This window comes from Lissotriton helveticus, chromosome 8, assembly GCF_964261635.1.
Source record: "Lissotriton helveticus chromosome 8, aLisHel1.1, whole genome shotgun sequence".
Taxonomy (NCBI): Eukaryota; Metazoa; Chordata; class Amphibia; order Caudata; family Salamandridae; genus Lissotriton; species Lissotriton helveticus.
Genome location: NC_136069.1, coordinates 467788380 through 467812875, shown reverse-complemented (window position 1 = coordinate 467812875; position 24496 = coordinate 467788380).

The following is a 24496-nucleotide window of genomic DNA, read 5'->3' as shown; positions in this document are numbered from 1 at the left end:
TTCGAGTGCAGCCCTGATGAAACTGCTTTAACGCAACATAACAGTGAAACATGTCGGCACTGGCAGTAGGTTATGGTAGGCATGAGTAGCTACCAGCCTTTTTAAATTACAGCACACAATCACCGCCCTATGAATAAAATTGGTTAAGGGACTGGTGTGTGTTGTGTGTGTTTTTATGCACTCAGTTATTATTTTTGTGTGTGTTTGTCACTAGCAGATAATTCTGCACTTCACCATTTGTCACTCTACATGTTGTTTGTTTTGGACACTCCTTTCCTTTCTGCTTATTTTTCTTTGAGAAGCAAATGACCACCGATGATGAGACAGGGGCCTGTCTGGAAATTGCATACCAGTTACCCCGTTGGTGGTGTTTCCATGAGGGGTTATTTGCTTCTCTCACATTTTTTGCTCTATTAAGAGCGGGGTCCAACGTTGGGTGTGGACTTGTGTGTGACCAATTGTAGTCTGGTGCACTGTTAGTGGGTGTTCTTGGGTGTGGCCCGGGAGAACAGGTTTTTAACGTTGGCGGAGGACAGTGCATTTTTCTCCTTATAAAGTGGATGTCATGATTCCCGTTCCTCACTAGCCTTATATGCACATATATGCAGGCGTAGTTTTCCCACTCTAAAAACCCACCCCTGTCCCGTGCAACCAGCACGCCAGTGATATTTTAGTGTATGATTGTGTAACACTCTAAATGTGTATTGTTACAGTGATTTGTGCTCTTAATGATATATTTGTATTTTCATGGTTTCATTTGTTTTTACCAAGTGCTTGTTGGAATCATTGCCGAGTTTATTGAATTATGAGCCAAGCAGAGATGTACAATATGGCCTGAGAGTTGTAGGTAAGAATGCAGAGAAAGTCAGCAGACTTGTGGTCGAGACGGGAGAGAGCTCAGAAAGAGACCGGAGATGCCGGTTCAGCGCGCACGCTGGAAAAACGGCACGCATGTATTTGGCGCGCGATGTGCCAACCTTCCTTGGGTGTGGCTGGGTGTGGCTTCACTATAAAAGGCCACACCCAACGTAAACCGGCGCTTTGCCTTCTGCCTTCGCCGCCCTTCAGAGGTGTCCCCTGGAGGATCCTAGAATCCAAAGACGACGGCCTACACTTCGGAGTTCGAAGGTCTTCATCCTTCGCGCGCACCACCTGAAAAGAAGAAGAGAGACTTTTAAAAGCTAAGTTACAGTTATCTTCTTGTTTGTATTATCTGGCGCCCAACGCAAGCAAGCTACCAGTGAATTATCGAACTAAAGACTTACCTGGAAAGAATTCAAGTTTTTGAACTCTGTAGAAATTTTAAAGGAAAAGAGCAAAGTTACAAGGACTTCTGGAAAAGGGATTTAGAGACTTTGAGAATTATCAAAGAGAAAGAGTAAATGTTATTGTTGTTTGCCAAATTGTCTTTTTGTTTTAACATTGTACATACTAGGGAGTGAAGGCGAAGAACGGCATGGTGAGAATTCAGAGTAAGTGAAAGATAGTTTAAGGGGAGGCATTGAGTAATGCAAACAATATAGCAAGACAGTAACTCATCATTCCTCTTTAAATAATTGTTTTACAGAGAACAAACACTGATCAAGCAATCTTCTGCATCATCACTGACCTTGCCCAGCCTACCCCCTTCACGACGACAACACGGACGCGACGCCACATCTTAACCAGTCGCAGGTAGGACTCTTCTAAAGCACAGTTAAACCTTTAGAAACCTGATAGGGGTAAATAGACAGTATTAGAAATCAGTTTTTTACAAAAGTTCTCCTTATTGCTTCGCAGGTCGACAATCAAGGAAGCAGGTAGCGTCCACGATCCGGCCTACCTCCCTGATTTCTATTTTATTACCTCAGTGTTATAAAACAGTCACTAGGTGTTGCCTAGAATTTGGGGAAGTTGGTCCATAACGTCTCTGCGAAACCTTCTACAAGCAACCTACAGGTAAGGGTGCTTGTAACCCTGTCAGTGGATAAGAGAGCAGTGGGGAGTAGGATTTTTGAACCCCCCTTTAGTCACTGATATAGTCGTACGCCAGTGGATTGGATCTTTATTTGCATTGTAGTTTTTGAGTGGAGGGCGACCCTTTCTGTATTCCCTCTGTGCTCCTATATATTGTTTGAACTGTTATTTAATCGCTCTTCTTTCAAGTTCATTTTGAATTTAAACAGGTGTACTACTTAGTTAAAATTGTACAACTTTGTTTATATTGCTATGGATTTCAATAATTGATCACCTTTTGATGATGATGATGATGATAAGGGTGAAGAAATTACAAATAATTTAAATGTCCTCAGTGGAACAAGCAGTATCCTCCTCTATGACAAAAAATATCGAAAATACTGTAAAGAATATTATGTCAAAAAATATTTGGCCCATTCTACATGGGAAGGCAGAAAGTGCAAGGCGAAGAATATGTCTGTTAAAATATCTTCTGTAAAAATAATTATTCACCATCAATGTGGATGTGGATGATGTGACTATAAAAAAATCTAAGAATGCACAATTGGTCGGTGAAGGTGCCTCACATATGGTAAAGGGCTTTGCTCCTCCAAGGCCATCTTTTAAGGAGGGGAATGTACCCAATATGAATAAAAATGCACATCAAATTGTAATTCATGACATTCAGGATACAGATGATAATTACTGACCTGATAATGATAATGACAAGGTAGATGATTCGGATTTCTGGGTTAGTTGTAAAGAGAAGGAAAAACGAACTACTTTCCTCTTCTCACAGTGAAGGGTGGTGCTGTTGCAGAGTTAAGATTTATTTTTCACCTTGAGGGTGAGGGCAGAAATGGAGAGCCCGATAGGGACCTGCCTCAGCATCTGCTTTTTAGAGCTGCTGGTGCTCGGCACTGTCAGGACCTGGCCCACTTAAAGCCTTGCCAGATCATTTACTTGCCTCTCATCTATAGCATGTGTATTACTACTAACCTACTATGCTGGCATTTCTACTTTAGCTGTACTCCAGCTATTATATAATATTGGCCCATAGCTTTGTCCTGTGTTTTCTATACGCGAGCAATGCCATGGAAGGCTGGATGTTAACACACCCAAATTATGCGGCAATTAGTTGCCTTTGTCATAGTATGCACTGGGCACTTTGTGTGCTGACAGTGAGGCGATGTTTGGGGTTTTACGTGTGTTTGGTCCTAGAGGTGTTTTCGCTCCCAAATTCCCAAATGCTCACTGTTGCTTTCTAGCTGATGCATGCCCCCCCCTCTCTCCTCTCTACTTAGGAGTTCAGTGAAAGGAAGACGGAGCCTTCTGTCACCAGACTTTCAGCTAGATGCATCAAACAAAAATCCGCTCGCAAAGAGGCAGATTCTCAGAATCTGCCCCTTTGCGACCGGTATTTTTGCATTTGGGATGCATTATCCTAAATGCAAAAATCGCGAATTGAGAAATCGCTAAATTGCGATTATTTGCATTTAAGGAATCTCAAATTGAGATTCCTTAAATGCAATGCATGAAAGTTTTAAAAATAGCGAATTCGCTAATAGGGCATGCAAATTACCATGAAGTACAACTTCATGGTAATTTGCAAAAACTTTGAAAAAAAAGTTTCATGTTGCGCACACACATGCCCTAATGTGTGTGTGCAACATATGTGCACAGATCAATTTCAGGGGTGCAAATTGAGATTGTCTTCCCATTCATTCCCATGGACCTCTAGGCCCATAGGAATGAATGGGGAGGTATTCCTTTACACTGAAAAGTGTTCTTAAAATGACGAAGAAAAACTGTTAGAAGGTTTAAAGAGTATAAAAAAAAAATAATAATTGAAAAAGGGGGGTGTTAGAAATTTTTAGAAAATTTAGGTAAAATTTTTAAAATTTTTGTTTTATTTTTCTTTGCAAGCTTAATGAAAATACATTCAACAAGTTTATATATATGCTTCTAATAATTCAGCTTTGGTTGATTTAGGTGGTTACTTTTCCTTTAGAAATTAACAAAGAGAAGTTTAAGGTCAATAGGACAAGCAAAGTTTCAGCTAGTCAAGACAAACATAGTATAATACTGACATTTTATTAGTTATAGTTTTTGTAACACTTTTTATTGAAGCTCAGTTGTATGTTACACAAGAGAAAGAAATAGAACTAGAGGGGTTTCTTAAAACTCAATATGAGAATTGTAGATAAACTAATGAGATAAGTCTTTAGAAATACTAACACAGGTGAAATTGAATCATGTTCATCTTTGATAAAAATGTTGCAAAATTTTGGGTGGTGGTGTGGTGATTTGTTAATCACCAGATGAGGGAGTTGATGGAGCGAGATAGAAAACAGAATTCTGTTTAAACTCGTGAAGTCACGCTTTCATAAATAAATTAATAATGCTAACAATTTGTGTTGTGTGTGTGCTAATTCAATTTAGTTTAAAGTTGCATTTTCACAGAACACGCGGGAAACTAACATGTGTGCTCATAAATGTGCATTATGTTGCATTCTTATGTATGTGGAAAATAATAAATTAATCTTGTCTATTGTCATGTCATAACTAATAGCAGGTGTTTTTGAAATAATGGCATGTGCTTATTTTGCTTTCCTTGTCTATGTGATGTCATTTCTACTATTCTAGGTGCACATAAGGTTTTATGGATTCATGAAGACTGGTAGATATAAAATGCTGCTTTATTTGTGCTTTACTGGTAGGTAATTTAGACTAATGGGTTAATTATTAGCAATGATGGGAGGCAACAGAACAAACTGTATTTCTTTCATTAATTATTCTTTGTGTTTGTTTATATAATAGTTTTACAAATGAAGCTTAGAGATGGCTGCAGAAAAATAGTACACTTTTAAAAGTGGCGCAGGAGAGGTGGCGCAGAAAATTGACGCTCTTTGAAAAGAGGTCTATTGATGAAAATGGCTCAAGTGAAAATAATTCTGAGAAGGATGGAAAAGGCCTCTGAGCTTTTATTTTGAAAGGTTTTGGAATGAACTGCTAAAAAGATGACTCTTTGGAGAAATTTGCTAACGTTTGCTAACGTGCCACGGGAGTTCAGAGCTGACAGGCTCAAGGTTGAAAGGAAGCTTTCGCTACAAAATGTAGCAGCCTAAGGAAGAACTGCCAAGACTTCTAAATGAACAATGAACTAGTGAATTTGCCCGGGCATGTAAGAAGGAGGTGTCACAGTTTACTGTGGTACGAGGTGGCTCAGCCAATGGAGAACTAGAATTCGTCTGCTGGAATGTGAAAAATAGTTAGCTCAGCTTAATTTAGGGTATAAGAATAGGTTCAGAGAACACATAGTTGGCTTATGCTCGAGAAATCTGGAGGACGATGTTATGCTGATGGACTTTACACGTGAGGAAAGGTGTTTTTTATTAATTACTTTATTACTAGGTGATGAGGGTAGAGACAGAGATATAGTTAGGATTTTGGAAATGCTTAATTTTACTTATTCCTGCTAATGAATAATAATTCTTGATTTATGCTCTTTTCATTAATACTGAATAAATCTTTCTTTATGACATTTTCTAATGCTTGTTTAATAAAATACCAAAATCTAAGTTTTCCTAGATGTGTTTAAATAAACTTTCTAAAATGACAAGCTGGTCTTGATTATTGTAGATAGTTTTAAACAACATATTTAGATCTTATCGCCTCATGATTCAGTCGCTCTATTATTGATATGGGCCTAGTGTTGTATTGTAAGTTTGGTGGTAGTAGATAGTGTTATTTGTGCAATATTTTGGTGAGAGCGCTGGATCACGACTCGCAATTTGCGAGTCACAATTAAGGAATTCTAAGGAATCGCTGTTTTTATAGTGATTTCTTGATGCATTCTGTAGTGTTGGGGCCCTAGGCCCGCATGGTGAGACAAATGAGACACAAGACACCAGTTAGGGGATAGTAGATCTGGCCACGAGCACGTGCGCTCGGGTTCTTTTATTAGCAGCGTCACCTGACCCAGTGACGTCTGTGGTGGGTGGGTGTACAGTGTATGGTTACACTGAAAACAACTAGACTGTGTCCTGGCAGGACACTACATTCCTCCCAAAATTTAATGAAAGGAAAAGGGAATGTCCAACCTGCAAGAAAACAGAACAATAACATTTGATAGCTCCAACAGATCTTCTTCAGGCGATCAGATGGGAGAATGTTGAAAGTTCCAGGACTACAAATCAGTCAGATGAGCTTCACCTCGACGGTGTACTTCAGATCATCCTTGTCTTGCTGTGTTGACGCTTACATACAGTGTTCATCACTTGGAGTATCGGGAGCAGAATGGGTGTGACCCTTGAGGGGTCTCGCAGGTGTTCCTAGTCCAGTGGATGACAACGCTAGTTGGTTGTTGGAGACGACTATGGCACGAGAGGTCTTTCCTTGGATTTGCTGATCTTGATGCCTTCACACCTCCGTCCGGCCAAGTAACTTCTGACTTGCCTTTCTTGCCGGACTCCTCTCTCACTGGAGCCTCGAAGACTGGCCTCTCCTGCTTGGACTCTTCTCTCACTAGAGACGCTGGGAGGACCCTCTTGCCGGACACGATGGGACCGGATGGACCGTGCGGGCTTCGCATGAGCCGCGCAAAGGCGTCGCTGAGGAACTGCCAACGGACTCACCGCCAAGTCTCTCATGACGTCCTCGGGGGTGTTGATGTCATCCGCCAGGATGGTCTTGCCGTTAGGACATGGGTTCAGTGTCTTCACCAGACCGTTTCTCGGTGCCAGGTGTTTACCTGGGGCCTTCATGCTTCCTGTTGCCTGTCGTGGAGCTGCCGCTGCTGCACCTCTCCCATCCGGATTCCTCTCTCACAGGACGTGCGGCTAAGGCCCTTGTCCCCTGGACTGCCACTTGATCGCGTGGGCTGTGCGGGTCGCTGCGGAACTTCGGACATGGCCACAGTCGAGTCTTGTGTAGTCCACAAGGGTGGATTGTCTAGTGCTCGGGTATGCTCTGCTTCGGCAAGCTTCAGGTTCACGGGGCACCCATACGGTTCTTCAGTGGTTGGTCTCCTCTAATGCAGGTTGTAGGGATTACTGGGATCCACATGGATGTTGCGATGTTCCTTGGCCGGCACCGATGTTCCTGTGTGCTGACTGTTACGATGCTCCTTGGACAGCACCGATGTTCCTGTGTGCTGACTGTTGTTCTCTCTCTTCTTCTGTGGAGTGATGTTGTGATTCTCCATCCTTCCTCTACGTTCTCTTCCTCAACGCGGTCCGGTCTCCTTTCTTGCTTACTCATGCTAACCAGGCTTCTCCATGTAGCGGGCCCTCTACATGTCGTCCCCTTGGTCTTGTCCATGTGGTAGGACACTGTCTTCACTTGGCTTGGTGACTAGACCTGTCGTCGTATCTTCCTGTCCCTTCTTCCTTTTCTTTATGGCGTCGCGCCCTTCCTTTCCATGTTCCTTCTTGCGACGTGGTCTGGTCCTCTTACTGTCGTTGGCCTTCCCGACCAGTCTTCCCCAGGCGGCGTGCCCTCCACCTGTTTCTTTCTGGTCTGGGCATAGCTCTCCGGCATGGTGTTCTTCTCTTCTCTGACTTGACCAGTTGTCGCGATCTTCTCTGTTGTTACTTTTCTTTCCTTGGTGACCAGACTGGGTGGCCGGTTTTCACCTTGGGCATGAGTTGTCATGCTGTGCTATTTACTTTGTGGTCGCTATTCACCGTCACGGTGTTTTGGCGTTGGCGCGCTTTGTCTGCGCGGAGGAGGGTTGCGTCACCTCTCCTGGTGCATGCCACCATGCGTGCTGATGATGGCGCTCTGGTTGCTGCGAGACGTCGCTGTCTCTTTTAGGGACCTTTGTGCGCTGTCCCGTGGCGTTGGCGTGTCGCCATGTGGCGCGTTTCTGCGCACTTACTGTTCAGGGTTCTTGGACGCCTGTTGCGTGACGTTGGGTACTTGCTGCTTTGGGCTGTCGTCAGGTACTTGCTGCTTTGGACCGTTGGCAGGAGTAGTTGATGCTGCGGTGAACACCTGTGGTCACAAGGCGTTGTTGCTCTCTCCGTCCTTTGATCGCGACAGTCTTTTCCCTGGACGTTCTTCCAGTGCTTGGCAGTCGTTTCCCTCTAGACGTTCTGTCAGTGCTTGAGTTCTCGCTGAGGCGTTCGTGCCTCTTCCCACGTTGCGTTGGAGGTGGCGACTGCCGACTCCTTGCTGGTGCGTGTGGGTGTTTCCTGCGTGGTTGCGCACTTGCTTGCTGCTTGGTAGTAGATTCTCCTTGGGGGCGCTACTCAGTCTGTTGCGCCTTGCTACTGCTGATTTGACTGGTATTATGCAATGCTTGTTTTCTTTCTTATTGATGCAGATGCACTTTTCCTTTTGGCCATTGGGTGGCAGTGATGCCTGTTTCCTCCTTGCTCACGACTGTCTTCCCTTGTTGAGCACTCTTTTATCCCGGTGCACATGAGGGTCAGGAGCTGCTGTTGTGACCTGGTGAGTCTCTTATTTTCATTATTTTGGGGGCAGAAATGCACAGGCGCATGCTCCCAGTCCTGCCGGGTTTGTTCAGAGAGCACAGGCGAACAGCACAGTTTACTCCTTTTGATGTGTAGGTACTGCTGTGTTTGCTCACGGGGGGGGCAAATGTTCTGATTCTTGCCGGGTGCACCGGCACTTTCATTTGATATCCCTGTTGGGGCACATATGAACTCGGCGGCTCCTGGCCGCATACAGGCTCTGCAGACCTCTCCACCCTCCCCGCTCGCGGCAGCCTCCGGCAGTCCTCGCGCGGGCGGGGGGGGGGTGTTGATGCTTCCCTCAGGCGGGTGAGCTCCGTGTTGTTTTCTGTTCCCTCTTCGGGACAGGGGGCGCTCGAGGGAGGCCGCGGGTGGGCTCCGCCGGCTCTGCCTATTTAAATGTTGGTAGTTCTCCGGAACGGCAGGCTCCGCTCTTCACTGTCTCCCGCCACAGCAGCCTCACCTTTCACGCGCTGCGCGGCGGAGACCAGCCATATTCGTAGCAGGCCGCGGGTGGGCTCCGCTGGCTCTGCTTTATCCTACCTTGCTGGGGGTGTTTCCGGCGGGCCGCGGGTGGGCTCCGCTGGCCTGTTGAATGTCCAGACCACGTTTCGAGGGGGGTCGGGAGGCGGTTAGCTACTCCGCTCCCTCCCCCTCGTAGTTCACTTAAGGTACGGGTCCGGCCGCACACTCCCCACGCCGTCTACAGTCTCTACGCCCACCGCCTTCACTCATACACGCGGCGGGGACAGGGGACACCTCGGGCAGGCCGCGGGTGGGCTCCGCTGGTCCTGCTTCTGATTGGGCATTGTTCGTGGGCGGTCGCTTCCCGCTCCCGGGCTCACCTTCGGCCGATGGGCCTGGACTCTGGTTGCGGCCGTGGCGGGTGGGCTCCGCCCGGCCGGTGCACCTCTCCGGTGGGGGTCTCTGTCTCGCGGCCGTCGCAGGTGGGCACTGGGCGGTCCGCTCCTCCGGTGGGTCGCTGGATGGTGGCGGCCGAAGCGGGTAGGCTCCGGTCGGCTCGTCCTTCAAGGCTGGTGCGGTGGGCCTCCCGTTCGCTGCAGGCTGTGGGGCTCAGACGTGCCCACCGGCTTTCCGGCGCTTTGCGCCCTGCTACAGGGGGTGCCCTGCAGGCGGGCAGCTCTCTCCCCCTTTTTCCGGGATGTTTGGCAGTGGCACGCGTGGGCTTCACTACCGACCTCGTCGTCAATGTAGTGTTGGGGCCCTAGGCCCGCATGGTGAGACAAATGAGACACAAGACACCAGTTAGGGGATAGTAGATCTGGCCACGAGCACGTGCGCTCGGGTTCTTTTATTAACAGCGTCACCTGACCCAGTGACGTCTGTGGTGGGTGGGTGTACAGTGTATGGTTACACTAAAAACAACTAGACTGTGTCCTGGCAGGACACTACACATTCCATTTTGCTATTCCTTAATAGCAAATCGGTATTTTTCGCTATTAACCGCATGCGTGCGGCATGATTTCCGCCCGCACGCTGACAATTTGTAAATCCCATTATTCATGACGAGCTGGGCTCGTCATGAGCGTGCCAGGAGGCTACCTCATGACGAGCCCAGCTCGTCATGAGCGTCGAAGGGGTTAAGGAATCGCAAAAAGGATTGTTGATGCATCTGGGGGTTTGTCTCTTTCTCGTATTCTTTGGATGATCGGACTCACACGTGTGTGTGTACACTCATTTGAAACTAGCAGTAAATAAACGTTGAAAACGAGTTAGTCTGCACGGGTTAATTAAAAGGAATGGTCGGAGCGGCGCGTGCTTTATTTCTTCCATGTGTGGCACTGTTATGAAAGAATCCAGATAACAGAGATGTGCAAGCTGTCCTAACAACTTCCGGCTATGTGGCTCCTCTTCAGCGCTTACCTTCCTGTTCAGAAAGTTCGTGTCTATGTTTAACTGCGCGTGGGGAGACAGGCAGGGACATTCTAGGGATGTTTACACTACAAGACAGAATCAGGAATGTGCCATACAATGTAGGGTACCTTTGAATTCAGGGAAACTTAAATTACTGTAGACGTAGGAGAGAAAGTCCATGAAGACCGGCATTAACCGACAGCAGCTGAGAGAAGTCCACACTGCTGTGGTGCTTTTAGCTGGCAAGCTGCTGAGTCTGGGAGTATATTCAAATATTTGAGCACTGGCAGGGTAGTGAGTAAGATAACACTGGAAAATACGATTCTTATTGCTGCAAAGAAAAAGTATTATTGGCGACCTTAAATTACTGTAACTTAAAGACGCACTTGAAACAAGCACAGTTGACAAAACAATAAACAAGCATTGGCAATGCCATTAGATCTGGCTTATAAATGAAAGTGCCTCTCCAGACACTGGGATGTTTAGGCCCTCAATAAATCATAATAGATGCATACTGTCACGTATCCTTTAATTTGTGTATCCATTTATTCACCTATTGACTTATTCATGCATTGATCTGCAGATCAATGCAAAAACAAAATACACACAAACTCAACAGGTATATGCAAGATGAATTAAAAGAATAAAAGCTGCGGAAATAGAAAACATGTTACTGCCTGTGACGGGCATATGTTCGCAGTAAAAAAAAGATTACTCACAGTGGCAGGTGTCCATCTTGCAAAGGGTTGCACATAGTGTATTGTTTTAAAGTTCTAAGATTGTACCACATTTAGAAACAATGTCTCAGCTGTCTCGGCTCACTAAAACAATGATACACTGTGCAAAATAGCCTTCCAAGATGGATGCTCAGAAACATTGCACTACCAGCCAACTTGGAATGGTATTATGCCTAGTGTGTCATTGTTTTACCAATGCAAGATGACCAACATAAGGCATCTAAATGTGGCAGACGTCATGGAATGGTAAACTATGATTCACTATGGATAATACTATTTCAAATTGGCCACCTGGTTTAGAAGCAGTGGGTACGCAAGATACAGCTCACTCAAGATTATATGTGCAGTAAGCGGCCCTGCGGCATTGTCTGGGGAGCTTGAGGACGCTCTAAAACAAAATTTAAAAAAAAAAGAGGAATAAGGAAATAAAGTGGATCTCCAAAAAAAGAAAATGGAAAAGGAAAGGACTGGCCCACCAACACTGTTGCCGCACCGCACTCATTTTGTGAACATGTGATCAGCAAAAATGCTGTCACTCACCGAGCAACAGAAAGGTAATGGCTGAAGAGGGCTGACCCATTGCCTCATGCTTTTTGCTGTCAAAGACAGGAGCACAGTGTGAATGACATTCTAACAGATGACTTGCATAACAGGGCTGATATTAGTTGTGTGTCAGACCTGGTATCCTTCTCATGGTTTCCTCCGACTTTTTGCCTTGTCACCACCGGTTTTGCTGACTTCTGTGGATTATTTTTGTGTGGTGTTTTCACAGTTTTCACAAGTTGCACAAATACTTTACAGATTGCCTCCCAAGGTAAACCTGCTTACTATGTGTCAAGCTACCAGAGGGTGAGCACAGGTTAATTTATGGAATGTAACTGATTTAATTTGACTAGGATTGTGGTCCCTACTTGGACAGGGTGCATAGCTCTGCCAACTAGAGACCTAATTTTAAACAGTATGTGTATGTATGTGTGTATTTTGAGGCATTCCTTTGTTTTTAAAAGCCTGGCAAACAACTAAACCTGTCTGTCTGTGTTGTCTGAGTTATATGGACACATTGCTTTGGGTAAGTTGTTCTTCATTTGGCTCTCCAAGGCTACTGTATTATACTTGTTAGATTGTATTCTAGAATGTGAGGAGAGCCGTGGACAGTAGAGCTGGAGGGCTTTACGGAGAAGTACCATCGTCGCAAGTGCTGCAATAAAGTACGAGTTGTTCAACTGTGTGCCTCCATGTCTCACCTTTTGGTTATTTAGCCAAAAGACTCACTCATAACAAAGTTGAGCAAGAATAATCACAGTGCAAATCTTCTACCGCCAGGTTTTCTCAAAGCGAGTAACCGACACTAAAACGCTTGACTTCTAAAGTAATCAGTGAGATTCCATGTAACAAAATACCTGCCTACGACCTTTAATTCTAGTGCACAAAAAATCTATGATTAAAGGGCAATTGATGTTAACAAACACTTTTATTACGAAATAAGTCAAGTCTACAGTTGTTGTTGTAACTTTTAATAATAAATAGATCAGACCTGTGGCATCTGACATAGCTTTTCCCAATGATCAAAACAGGCCTATAGACTTTAGGAAACAATCGTTTTTATTATCGGAAGACATAGCTAGCAGACACAGCTTCCTGAGATCTTTTCGTGGTTTAACTGTAATCAATTAAGATGCAACTCTGATAAATCAGAGATCATTTTTTTTGCTCCCACCCACATGAAGCCTGGCACTCCTGGTGGCCACAAGACATGTCCCCCCCATTGTCTGAGGTCACTACAGTGATAAATCTGGGGGTCAAATTGGAGTCTGCACTCTCTATGAAGGCGCAAGTCCAATCAGTGGCAGGTACATGTTTTGGGACTTTGAAAATGCTGAAAAACTTCCTCCCACTTTTACCAGTCTCTCACCGTAAAACAGTTGTCCAGGCCTTAGTGATATCGAGACTGGATTATGTCAATTCTTCATATTTAGGACTCCCTGAGTATTTACTGGGTCGTTTGCAGATCATTCAGAATATGGCAGCCAGGGCCATTTTTCTAACTAGGCCCAGAACACATACCTCTCATCTCTTGTCCTGACTTCACTGGCTTCCAGTGCAAAACATAATTTATTTCAAAGCCTTAGTCCTGATTTTCAAGGCTTTCCATGGGATAGGGGCCCAATATCTCAGGGAAAGATTTCAGCCTTACATGCCTCAGCACTCTTTAAGATCTTCTACCCAGTGCCTGATCTTGACTCCAAGGATCAGGCTCTCACGGATAGGAGGAAGATCTTTCCAGGTAGGAGCATCCCGACTCTGGAATTACCTCCCCCCCTTAATTACCTCCCCCCCTTACTGCGACAGATCCCAGACCTTCTGACTTTTAGGCAGAATCTGAAGACGTGGCTTTTCCAGCAATAGGATTTTTTTCCACTGTGATTCGGGGCATCTGTTTGTTAGTTGTTATGGTGGTCTTTTCCTAGCGTCGGTCTCAATCTTTGGAGTAGCCGCGCGCTCTACAAATTCCAGATAACATAACATAACATCGTCACGCCGGCAGAGCGAACATATAGTAAAGTACACAGCGTTTAAAGCCAACAACCCGGAGGCAGGCCGTGTATTGAGCAGGGCTGTTTCTTAAGCATGAGGTATCTTCCGGATTTTCAAACAAATGAAAATCACCTCCTGAAAACAAAACAGATGAATACACAAGATCTCTCCCAACCCACCCGACTCACCCTCCACCCTCTCTGCACCAGCCGTGCCTCTTTAAGAAAATACAGACTTTAAACAGAATTGCATGTAGTGTTTGACAAGTTACGCTGCCGAAGATTGGTCCGTTGACTTCTGGTCCAGTGGTATTAATTGAAGAATTTGCAAATACTTGGGACAAGTAACTTCCCTCATATCTCTCGTCAGTAAGTCCAAAAAGGGCACCCATAATTTAGCATAGTCTTTTCCCTCGCCCACCACTCTCATAGACATGCGTTCCATTGCTAAGAGGTGCAATAACCTATGTACCCACGACAACAGATCAGGTTCTGAGGCTGTTCCTCTCAGAGCTAGTATCACCTGCCTAGCTGCCAATAGTGCTAGGGCTATCTGTCTACCCCGCAAGGGTTTTAAGAGGAAAGCTTTTGGATGAAAAAGGCCAAGGAGTGTGTACTCTGGTGCTCAGGGCAGTGCGATGCCGAATACTGTATAAATGTTATCGAGGACCTCAGACCAGTAACGCTGTAGTTTTGGACAATGCCACAGCAAGTGTGCTAAAGTTCCCGACATCCCACATCCCCTCCAACAGAGGTCTGTCTTGCTCTTATCCCAACTCTGGATGTGGACGGGTGTATAATACCAGTAGGAAAAAATCTTAAAGCCGTATTCCTGATCCGCTGTGTTGTGTGCTGTATGGTGAGTGTGGCATAAGATGTGCTCCCATTCCTGGAACGATAGAGGCCTACCCAATTCCATCTCCCATCGCACCTGCGCCTTGGTACGCTTGGGAGTCGGGTCTGATACTATCATAGTATACAATTCAGAGATAAGGTGATGATCATCGGTTTTACGGACCAACCATCTTTCAAATGTGGTAAGGGGTCTGGACATTTGGGCATCGTCACCCAGTGAGAAAGCTGCCGATAGGAGAATTAGTCAGTAGTTAAAAGGCCATAATCCTGTCTGAGCTGCGCAAACGGGATCAACCCCTCCGTGTCAAATAGGGATCTGACTCTTTTACAGCCGGCCTCGCGCCATCAGTGAAAGATCGCTGAGTGCTGACCCGGTGGGAAATCAGGATAATCTACAATGGGCGTCATCGGTGACCTGTTCCACTCCACTATGTAGCGGAGTTTGGAAGCTTGACAGTAGCCCCTAGTCAGAGGCAATCCCATCCCACCTTGTGCTTTCGAGCAAACCATCTGGGCAAAAGGAAGACGCGGCTTCTTCCCACTCCATATAAACTTATTGATGAGAACCTGCAATTGTTTGATTGCCTGAGGTGGGGGAGATATTGGGAGCAATTGAAAAATATAGAGGATGCGAGGGAAAATGGTAATTTGCACCGCCGCAATCCGCCCAAACCACGCTAGGCGGAACCAAGTGTACATTGCTTTGGTTGTCTACTCTAGAAGCCCCGTGTAGGTAAGCGTGACCGTGCGGGCAATGGTAGTAGCCAGCCGAATCCCAAGGTATAATATGTCCTGGTTCATCCACTGAAACGGAAATTGTAGTTGCATCGCCATCATAGCATACCTAGATTTAAGATAATCGATTTCGCCAGGTTAACCTTAAAGCCGGATACATTGCCGAAAGAAGTGAGCTCCTCCAAAACTGCCGGCAGGGTAGTCTGCGGATGCATAAGAGAGAGAATCTCGCCATCTGCGTACAGGCTAATTTTATGTATATCCGCGCCGAATTTCATCCCTACTATGAGAGAGTCCACCCTAATCCGCTGAGCCAGAGGCTCCATATAGAGCACAAATAAAAGTGGGGATAAGGGGCACCCCTGGCGCGTTCCCCTGGCGACTGGAAAGGAGTGTGACCTACTACCATTGACTCGCACATAGGCCATGGGGGCGTAATAGATACAACAAATCCAGTTGATAAAATTCTCTCCAAACCCAAAGCAACGCAGAGTTTCAAAGAGGTAGACCCACCCCACTCTGTCAAACGCCTTCTCGGTGTCAATGGCTAACAAGAAGACCTGTCTCTACTGAACGCTGTACACTTTCAGAGACTTTTCTTTCCTGTGGCAGACCGTCGCCATGCTCCCCTAGTCTCACGGGCTGCAATGTCCTAGGAGGGTCTCCACACGTCAGCCGAGGAAAGGGCACCAGAGAAGGAGGCTGCTGCGCTAATGGCACCAACACCCAGTCCACCAAACAAGTGAGACGGCACAAAAGCAAAGGTGCGATTGGAGGACCAACAGTGACCAGCCACTTTCACCAGGGATGTAGATAAATACGACATCCAGGCTCTTCTGCGCCGCGCTTAGACCCCGACAAGGGCGCATTCAGGTGGCACTGCAACCTCTCAAGCTTCCAGGCAGGCCTACTCTGAAGGGGCGCAGCACCCAACAGGCTCCAGGCCACAGGATCCTCTCATCCCAGGTGCGCATCCTGTGCTCTACTAGGCACCAGAGCCCCACTCTGCCCCTGGTCCCAGGGCAAGGATCACCGCTCTACTGGAGGTACCACTGCTGCGCACATGCTATCGCCATGCAAAATGGCGGCTGACAGATCGGGACTGGGCAGCCAGCACTCACCCTGCTCCAGGGATGCCTCCGTCCAGGGCGTCATGAGGGAGGCACGGGGTCCTGCACTGATCGCTCCCCTGCAGGCTTCCGCTCAATGCCCTCCTCAGCACCATCGTGGGAGTCGCGAGCTCTGAGCGCCGCTCCTCAGACTCCCAGCTGCGTAACGGCAGAGGCCAAGTAATGGCGGAGGCACCCTCAGCAGCTCCCCGCAGCGCATCTCTTAGCAGCCAACACCGGCAGGAGGATGGACGCCACAGCTGCGGCTCTTTCAACGCCCCTGCGCTTCACCAAACGCTATCACCAGTCCCCGCTGCAACCAACTCACAGGGGCCCACCTCGATCGAGGGGCCGCGGGATCGCAGCTCTGCAAAGCCCCAGATGTCATGGAGCCGCTTCCAAGCGGTTCACGGAGCTGGAACTTTCCCCGCTGATGCCGGGTGTCTCCCGGGTGCCAAACGGAACCAGCACACTACTCGTGACTGCGGGAGAGAGGTACGGGAACAATGCTTCTGTGTGGCGTGACAGAGGCACACAAAACTGCTCCCTACCAAGCCACCATCTTGGCCACGCCCCTGGCCTAAAGTCTTTAAAAGTTGCTTAACAAGCAAAGTGTGGTGTTGTGCCCTAGTCTCGCCGTGACGTCCTGCACGAATGGAAGTGGTGGCGGAGAGCGCTTCCGGGGCAGTGGCGGACGGCGCAATGCGGAGATAGTGTGCCTCACGCTCCGTGGCAGAGTTAGTTAAAATAAAACAGTGAACAAAACCCGACAGCCTCCGATCCTTTATTTATATAAGGGAAGCACTTTACAATGGTGACGAGGACTCGGTGAAGACCCCACGCGTCACCCGCAAGTTCACTATCACAACACGAGGCCCCATAAACCACGGAGCGCGACAAAACACTGCCAGAGAAGGCCATGGTGAGGGAGAGGCATCAAAACGGCCAGTGAGAGCCCACGCAACCCTGCTCGTCCACGCACAGGTGAGGGGCCCCAAGCCAGGTGTGCATGCTGACCAGTCTAGACAATCCATAAAGAGTGGACCCTGCACAACACACCCTACAGTGCAGAGAAGACGGCCAAGGGTCACCAGGGAGCTCCGGGTACCACGTGGGCAGGAAGCAGCAAAGAAAGGACAGCGCAGGGCGGAGCCAGGGAGCACCACCCCACCTAGCCAACCGAAAACCTAGCACAGAAGAGCTAGCCGGCCTACACAAGCATTGGGGCAAGCCACGGATGGTAAAGGGCTACCATTACCACTACACTGGAGTTCCAGAGCACAGGCGAGGCGGGCGAAGGCAATGTGACCCCAACACAGCTCACAGACGACGAAGACACTGACGAGCACAGGGAGGTCCCGAGGGACGATAGCCAGGCCCAGATGCAAGCACCTGCCAGAAGCACGATGTGCGCCCAAACATTCTCATTGACCAACCCGGTCCCCTTCTTAGCAAAGCCAGGTCAGCCAGAATAGCCGTGGGAGGACTGGAGAGAGTATTTCAAAAACTACATCTCCACATTGGAAGAAGAAGGAGTTGAAGCCTTTTCCAGCGCCAGGAAGAAGAAAATACTCCTGCACAACCTTGGACCAGCAGGCCAAAGGATATACCTTAATCTCGTGACGGCGGAGATACCAGCCACTGACACGGACGTGTTTCAACATGCTTTAGAGGATCTTGATGCACACTATCGTCTAGTGGTTTGCAAGGCGATTGACAGGTTCAATTTCTATCAACGCAAACAAGCCAAGAGGGAATCGGTGGATGAGTATGTTGCAGCCCTACAACAACTGGCAATCGCTTGCAAGTTTGGAGCGCTACAAGAAGATCTAATAAGAGACCAAATCATAATGCACACCGTCAACACATCCATTCAAGAAAAATTGTGGGTGAACGGAGATGCCCCGCTCAAGGAGGTTGTAGCGTTAGTCAAAAAGGCGGAACTGTCCAAGAGATGTGCGGAGGCCGCACGCCACGAGAGCAAACCAGAACCAGCAGTGTGCAAGATCTCGAACCGGGACAACGCAAACGCAAGACAACAAGGACAACAACAGGTGGCCAAGAACAAGCAAAGATATCAGCCCAAATCATCTAGGTTCGTCCGGCAACGCGCAGAAGGGAAGAATGCATGCTACAGGTGCGTAAGTCAAACACATGCGGCCCACGACAAGAGTTGTCCAGCATTTAGAGCAAAGTGTTCCTACTGCAGCATATTGGGGCACTTTGAAAAATTATGCAGACGGAAGTCACAGAAAGCAGAAGTAAAGTTCGTGGAGCAAGGCGAAGATGGAGAAGACGGCAACACAGACAAAGGGAGTGAAGGTGGCGTCCTGTGCATAGAAGAGCAAGTGCTAGACATAGGAAGCCCCACGCACAAGAAACCAGCGTGCGTCATGACCATAGGAGGATTACCTGTAACCATGATATCGGACTCGGGGTCACCCTACACTATTGTGCAAAGGAAAGTATGGGAGAGAGACTTCGAACCCATAGTGGGGAATCACTTGATGCCCAGGGACATACACCCAGTCACATTTACGGGAGAACCCATCCCCATGGTGGGGTTCCGCCCCTTAAGGTTTGAATTCAACGGACGATCAGCCACAGGGAAACTGTACATTGCTGAACTAGGACCTTCAGTACTAGGCTGTAAAGATCAAGGAGCCTTAAAGATCAAACTTAATCCAGGAAGTGACACCCAAGTACTGATGACCGAAGATAACCGCTCCCGGAGAAGAACACATGGAGGGAGGAATTCCCAGGAGTATTCCAAGAAAGCATAGGACGGATGGCCAAGTTTACGCACAAGATCTGCCTAAAGGAAGGGGCGAAGCCCATAAGCCACAAGAGCCGCAACATCCCCTTTAGGAGCAGAAGAGCGGTGCAGGAAGAACTGCAAAGGCTAGAGGAAAACGGGGTCATTGAAGCTATTGAAAGCGCAGAATGGTTGGCGCCCCTGGTGGTGGCACAGAAACCGAACAGCAAGGTACGGCTCTGTGTGGACCTCCAAGAACTTAACAAGAACATCATAGTGGACAAGTTCCCACTTCCCAAGATAAATGAAATGCTGGCAGAAACCAAGGGAGTGAAATGGTTCTCCACAGTGAACCTTACCGCCGCCTACCACCAGATAGCGTTAAACCCGTTCTTGCAATCACTTGAAGTTCCTGAGGATGTCGTTGGCCTCAGCTGCAGCGGTTTTTCAAAAATTAATGTATCGGCTGTTCAGAAAAATGGAGGGCATCCAGTTCTTCCAGGACGACATCCTTGTGATGGGCAAGTCCCAGGCTGACCACGACAAGAAGCTGAGTGCAGTGCTAACAGTCCTAGCCGAGGGGAGGAGCCAAGCTCGCGATCGTAATGGTCGCTCTGTAGCTCGGCTCCATCAGCCTTCCGGCCTGACTCGCAAATCCTGCCATATATCCTGCCCCGGGACGATGCACTCGAGCAGAGATTGAAATGCAACGTGTTGCTCTTACTCACCGTCTGACCTGGAGGCTCCTACGTGCCGCGACTCCGAAGTTGTGCCCCCTGAGGAACCAGGGCCTCCGCGGTGATGAAGCCGGGGCCTCGCCTATTGGACCCAGCCTGGCATTGTTGTACGCGTCGGCCCCGGCCGAGAGCGTGAGCCGCTGGCGGGAGACCGTTGTGCGAACATTCCGGTGGTCCTGATCCGGACTTGCCTTGGCGGCCGTGGAGCTGGTGTGGGGCACGGTGCACCGAGGGCTGCTCGTGTGAAGGGGGCCCCCCTGCCGCGGCTCCGTCCATCCATCCTGGAGCCTCGCCCCCGGGATCTGCTCTTCGAACACGCCGAAGGTGTTGCAGGCTGCGGCCCGACTTTGGCGGCTCTCCTTTCTGCACCAAGGCTGCCATTGCGGGACCCCCTTGGTTTCTGTGGAGGTCCGCATCTGAGGCCCTGATCCGGGAGTCGTGGGAGGTGGTGACGAGCCTGACTCCACAAAATGGCGGCCATCGAGATAGACCGTGGATATCCTCCGGACGGCGGACCTGGACTACTGGACTTCACGGGGGCCTGGACATGTGTGCGTGAGCCTACAATCGGCGACGTTCTGGAAGCACTGCGGTCCCTGCATGCGGCTTTGACCCCCATTGCCTCTGGGGTATCGGTGCAGTCCGCCGCCATCTTGGAGGGCCGGTCTCTCACGGTCCCCTCTCGTCTCGGTGATGCTCCTGCCTCACCCCCCTCGGCCGCGCTGAGAACTACTGCCACTGGCCGTCGACAGGTATGCGAACGATTGGCTTCTGAACCTCCTGCGCTTCACTGTTTGGAGTTTGGGGGCCCGGATGTCGTTCTGGGGTCGGCTCCTACTCGAGGGTCCGAGAACCATGATGGCTTGCTACGTCTATTTGCCTTGATGAGGTCGTGTTTCTGCTCTGCAGGGGAACCCCCGCTTTCCCGAGCGGCGAGACTGAACACCTGTCTTTTCCTGCCCCTGTTAACATTGTTGGGACACTTGCACTGTATACCCGGACTTTTGATCTTTTGCTTATGGATTGCCCTCCCTGGCCTACGTCTTCATCGGACTATTTTTTGTTCGTGTGATTGCTTTGCACCGAGTTGTTCGCTTCTCGCTGTCGTATGGTGGGAGTTGCATGTAGCTAAGGAAGGCCTGGGGTGAGATACATTGCTTCCGGTGGATTGCTGGTATACATATCCATGGCGAGCTTTCCCGTGTGCATAGTGCGGTGGGTGACCCCCTTGTACGTTTTATGATGCTCGATTTGTATCGCTTTCGTCTCAACGTATTACGATTGTCTGGTTGGGCGGAGGGCTGAGGCCGACCATTTTGTTTTTACTTCTTCACTCCTCCCTCGCATCTTTTTTGTCTTCTTATTCTTCTTTTTGTCTCCTTATTCTTTTTCTCTTTCGTGTTTCCTACATTTCGGGTTCGGGATTAGGGCGACAGGCACGCTGCTGGGGGGGTAGGCCGTAGCCTTCTGCAGGGGTGCTGGGTGGGATGGGTGGGATGGGTTTTCTTTCCCGGTTTATTTTCCTTTGTTCTATGGCCCTTTTGTATCCCTTCATAGGAGCGCCGCGGCTGTCCCTGCCTCCCGTGGTATTGTAGGGATGGGGTCTGGATTGCTGCTTCTCTCCTTTTGTGGCTATGCTGCGTTTCAGTGCCGACTCCCATCCCCTCCTTGTTGCTAATACTCCTGCTCTTTATGTGTCCTTACTACGGGATGCTTGTCTTGGCGCGGCGCTCTTCTCTTTCAGTCTGTATTTTTCTTTTTCCCCCTTTTCTTTCCCCTCCCCTTCTCTTTCTCTCTCTCCCTAGGGTTAGTATGACGGGTTGGCTTTAGTGATGTTAATGTTCCGGTTCCATCGTCCTATCTCTGCTGTGCTATTGGGTGGTAGAGGTGCACACGATGAGTCTACTTGTATGTTGATTTGAATTAACCGTATCTGCTTTCGTACTGATGTAGACTGTAGTGATAATTTTCCGCATTGCTGCCCTTTTAGTTTTCTTATGGCCAATAGTTTGCTCTGGGAACCTGGATTCATTTATACTGTATCCGAGCCTGTTATACTCCTTATTGTAATATTATAAAAATTAACCTTCCTTCTTCCTGTTTGTGGGCCGGCCAGATTCTCCCTCCCCCCTTCCTTTTTTGAACTGTATTGACTGCATATTATCCTGATTGTATCTGTATATTTTTCTTCTGTATTTTTTGGATTGCTCTATTGTATCGTGGCCGGCCGGTCTGGTTGTAGGCCCAGATTTGTATTTCCTTTTTGTACAAATAAAGGTTTACAAAAAAAAAACACAAAAAAAAACAGTCCTAGCCGAGAACGGATTGACTGCCCAATGGGACAAATGTAAATTTGGGAGAAGGTCCGTGACGTATTTAGGTCATGAAATACACGACGGAGGCGTTGAACCCAAACAGTCTAACGTGAAGGCCATCGCGGATGCACCCACTCCCACATCCAGAGAAGACGTCAGGTCCTTTTTAGGAATGGCTGAATTTTATAGTAAATTTGATCCCCACTTTCCGACAAAGACCCACCATTTAAGACAGCTCTTGAAGGAAAAGAACAAGTTCCAGTGGACAGAAGCCGGTCAAGGGGAATTTGAAGCGCTTAAAAAAAACATACGTGCGGCCATACCTTTACAAGGATTTGATCAGGACGCATTGTCGATCCTGACTACAGATGCCAGCGATAGAGGACTGGGAGCTGTCCTAACCCAAAGGAATACCCAAGGAGAAGTCACCACCATAGGATTCGCCTCAAGGTCCTTAGCGCCCAACGAGGAGAAATTTAGCGTAGTGGAAAAAAAGATGTTGGCGGCAGTATGTGCGATGGAGCATTTCAGACAATTCTTGTGGGGTGCTAAGTTTCTTCTGCGCACGGACCACAAACCCTTGGTGAAGGTCCTCACCTCGAGTGGTCATGCACATGCGACCCCCCCGCATAGCCAAAATGACATTGAGGCTCCTGGACTATGTGTATGAAGTGGAGTATTTGCCAGGCCAGAAGAACAAAGTGGCGGATTACTTAAGCAGGGCGGCTGCTAAAGAAAAGTCAGAGGACCAGAGACCAAATGAGTGGGAAGAGTATGCCATAGCCCTCATGGAAGACCAGGAGACAGCCATCAGTGCCCGTGAGTGGGAGACAGGGTACGAGGCGGATGACACGATCCAGGCCGGGAAAGGATACATAATAAGTGGGTGGCAGGACAAAAGATTACTAGACAGCAAGTTGAGAAGCTACTGGGAAGTTAGGGAGGAACTTTCCATAGGAGAAAACCCAAGCTTTCTACTTAGGGGAGCTCGGGTAGTACCCCTGCAAGCCCTGCTGGAGAGAGTCCTGGCGATTGTACACGAGGGACATTTGGGAATCGTCAAGACCAAATGGAGGACTAAGGAAGCTTGCTGGTGGCCCGGCATGGACAATCACATCGAAAGACATGTCCGGGAGTGTGAGCAATGTAGCAATGCGGACAAAACTCAGGTGCTGCTTCGACCACCTCTGGGGAAGTATGACTGTCCAACAGGCCCATGAGAAGAAGTGTCTATCGATATCTTGGGCCCCGTCCAAGATGCCCAAGGGGTGCTCAAATATGTCACTGTAACTATAGACCGGTACTCCAAGTGGCCGGAAGTAGTGGTCAAGTCAAGTCAAGTCAAAAAGTATGTTTATTTAGATCGTAATCTTTAAACAAATACATAACAATTAATTATTAGGTTAAAATATTTTCCAACAGTTCCTCATGCAGGTTTGTAATTAAAATCTTGATCCTTCAATTATAAAATAATCTTCCCCTAGACATATGACATTTAACGTTGGGTGCTCATACAATTGATTCCTCCATTTAATTCTTATCCTATTAAAATGTATAAAACCGGCTATCTCTAGACAAAATTAAAATTAAAATTCTAAAATCTATTTCTGACTTATTATAAAACTCTGTACTACCTTTATGAATTTCCCTATGGCTATTGCAATGTCAATACTTGGTTATTCTGTGATCAGCTCAATTGCTTGCCCCCTGGTTCTTATATCGTATTTTACAAATAATGGGCGCAGCCAAAGTTTGCGCTGATCTAAAATGTTTATGCAGTCCAGCAAAAAGTGCACGGAATCCCCTTTTGTACCCAACCTGCATTTGCAACATCCATTAGGGTCCAACATTTTGGTTTTAGTTTCTTTATTTGATAACCATGGGTTAATCCCAATACATAACCTTAGGATCTCTTGCCTAAACCACGGGTTTGGCAGGAAATCCAGGTAGGGAAACCAGTTTTCCTTTGCCCATGCATTCATCATAAATTCAACCGATATTTTCTTACCAAGATATTCCCTATCCATACTTGTAGCAGCTTGTCCATTAAACTTTAGCTCGTTTTTTGAACACTCTACTGTTAGGGTATCCCGGCATATATCCACTTTCATATTTTCGCAGGCCTGTACCATTCTCTTCCTACACATTTTTGCCCATTTTAAATTACTTAGTTGTATCTCTTTCCGACACCAATGTGCAATTTTTTGTTCATTTTCGAGGCGATTCCAAAATCTAATCGCTGCAACTTGTGACTGTACCCCCCAAGCTGTTGTCCCCAGTTCTGTTCTTATAGCTTGCACCATTGCTGATGGGGGCAGGGATAAAAGGTTTTTCAAGCATTTTCCTTCCTCTAGGTCCCAGTCTCCCTTACCGCTCAAATAAAGGATTTCTGCTCCATAGAGTACTTGTGGTGGGATCAAAGCATTGAAA